This window comes from Palaemon carinicauda, chromosome 2 (assembly GCF_036898095.1).
Source record: "Palaemon carinicauda isolate YSFRI2023 chromosome 2, ASM3689809v2, whole genome shotgun sequence".
NCBI classification, from domain to species: Eukaryota; Metazoa; Arthropoda; class Malacostraca; order Decapoda; family Palaemonidae; genus Palaemon; species Palaemon carinicauda.
Genome location: NC_090726.1, coordinates 150,986,333 through 150,988,832, shown reverse-complemented (window position 1 = coordinate 150,988,832; position 2,500 = coordinate 150,986,333). Strand labels below are relative to the sequence as shown.

General features: G+C 47.4%; 1 protein-coding gene across 1 annotated transcript in view; it reads left to right on the top strand.

Moving 5' to 3' along the window:
* LOC137627883 (2',3'-cyclic-nucleotide 3'-phosphodiesterase-like) overlaps positions 1 to 2,500 on the top strand; it is a 356,880-nt gene that overhangs the window by 182,034 nt on the left and 172,346 nt on the right. The gene's annotated exons all lie outside the window — the stretch shown is intronic.

The following is a 2,500-nucleotide window of genomic DNA, read 5'->3' as shown; positions in this document are numbered from 1 at the left end:
CCCGAAAAAAGACTCAGACAGCCGGAGAGTCATCCTCGATCTTTCCCGGCTAAACTTGTCCATTTAATGCGACAAGTTTCACATGCTTACCGTCTCGCAGGTACGGACCTTACTTCCCCGTGGGGCCGTCACCACCTCCATCGATCTTACCGATGCTTACTATCACGTTCCAATAGCGAGACATTTCCGCCCATTCCTAGGATTCAGACTAGGCGACAAGGCTTACACGTTCAAAGTGATGCCTTTCGGGCTCAACATCGTGCCCAGAATTTTCACGAAACTGGCGGAATCAGTCATTCAAGAACTTCGAACCCAAGGGGTCTAAGTCGTCGCATATCTGGACAATTGGCTAATCTGATCAGACAACGTCGAGGATTGTCTCAAAGCGACAAACAAGGTGATCCAGTATCTTCAGTCTCTGGGATTCCAAATAAATTTCAGAAAGTCCCGCCTAACACCGGAGACCAAGTTTCAGTGGCTGGGATTACAGTGGGACCTATGCTCTCACACCCTATGTCTTCCCAGGTCCAAGAGAATAGAGATTGCGAAGAATACCAAACGCTTTCTCGGGGAAAAGATAACATCCAGAAGGAATCAAGAAAAGATCCTAGGATCCCTACAATTCGCTTCAGTGACAGACCTTCTTCTGAAAGCGAAACTGAAGGACATAAACCGGGTTTGGCGCTTCAGAGCGAACAACAAATTTCGAGATAAGAAGACCCGTCTTCCTCCCATTCTTCGGAAGAGGCTTCTCCCATGGACGACCACCAAGAGCCTGTCGAAATCGGTCCCCCTACGGTACCCCCCTCCAAAGATAGTCATCCACACGGATGCCTCCCTATCAGGTTGGGGAGGTTATTCCCAACACAGGAAGGTTCAGGGCCTTTGGTCCACAATGTTCCAACAGTTCCACATAAACGTCCTAGAAGCCAGGGCGGTCTTACTAACTTTAAAACGTCTTTCCCCGGCCAAGAAGCAACACCTGAGACTAGTTCTCGACAACGAAGTTATAGTCCATTGCTTAAACAGAGGGGGCTCCAAGTCAGGCACCATCAACCATGTGATGGTAGCAATCTTCTCCCTGGCAGCCTCAAACCAATGGCACCTATCAGCTGTCCATCTGGCTGGAGTTCGGAACGTTGTGGCAGACGCACTCTCAAGGACGACCCCGTTGGAGTCAGAATGGTCACTAGATCGAAAATCGTTTCAGTGGATCCTCTCCCAAGTGCCGGACCTCCAGGTAGATCTCTTCGCGACGGAGTCCAACCACAAACTGAAATGTTATGTGGCCCCCAACCTGGACCCTCGGGCTTACGCCACGGATGCCATGTCTCTGAACTGGAACACCTGGGAAAGGATTTATCTTCTCCCACCGGTGAACCTATTGATGAAGGTGCTGGACAAACTTCGAACCTTCAAAGGTCAAGTAGCCCTGGTGGCCCCCAATTGGCCCAAGAGCAATTGGTTTCCTCTTTTACTGGAGCTGAATCTCCACCCTCGCCAGATTCCCAACCCGACTTTGACCCAGATAGTACAAACGCGCACTGTGTTCGCTTCCTCAAACATTCGGAACGCCCAAACTTTATGGACTTCATGAAGTTTGCGGCCCACAAAGGGGCTAACATAGATCCCCAGAATACTTTATTCTTAGAATCAGATAAGAGAGACTCCACTCTTCGTCAATATGACTCAGCGGTCAAAAAACTAGCAAAGTTTTTGAAGGATTCAAATATTGTCTTTATGACATTAAACCTAACGGTAACCTTTTTCAGAACCTTGTTTGAGTCAGGTTTGGCAGCTAACACTATTATTACCATTAAGTCTGCCTTGAAGAAGATTTTCCTGGTCAGGTTTAATATACTGTAGATCTAACAGACTCATTGCTAGCTTCAATTCCAAGAGCTTGTGCCAGACTGAAACCATCTATTCGTCCTAACTTGGTTTCCTGGTTTCTCAATTATGTCCTCAAACTGGCGTCAGAAACCATCAACGACTCATGTGAGTATATACCTCTACTCAGAAAAACTCTATTCCTTATGAGTTTAGCATCCGGCGCTAGAATTTCGGAATTGGCGGCCTTATCAAGAGATCCAGGCCACATCGAGTTCCTTCCATCAGGAGAAGTTCTCCTCTCCCCAGACAAGGTCTTCTTGGCCAAAAATGAAGACCCTCAAAACAGATGGTCCTCCTGGAAAATTATCCCGCTCCTTCAGGATCCTTCCCTGTGTCCTGTTACCACTCTAAAGTCCTTTCTATCAAGGACTTCCTATAAGACCTCAAGACCCTTGTTCGTCAGAGAGCAGGGAGGGACTATAACTTTAAAAGGGATCAGGCACCAGATCTTGTATTTTATCAAACAGGCTAATCCTGAGTCCTTCCCTCACGTCCATGACATACGGGCGGTAGCAACCTCAATAAATTTTTTCCATCACATGAACTTTGCAGATCTTACTAAATATACCGGATGGAAATCCCCGTCAGTGTTCAGGCGACACTATCT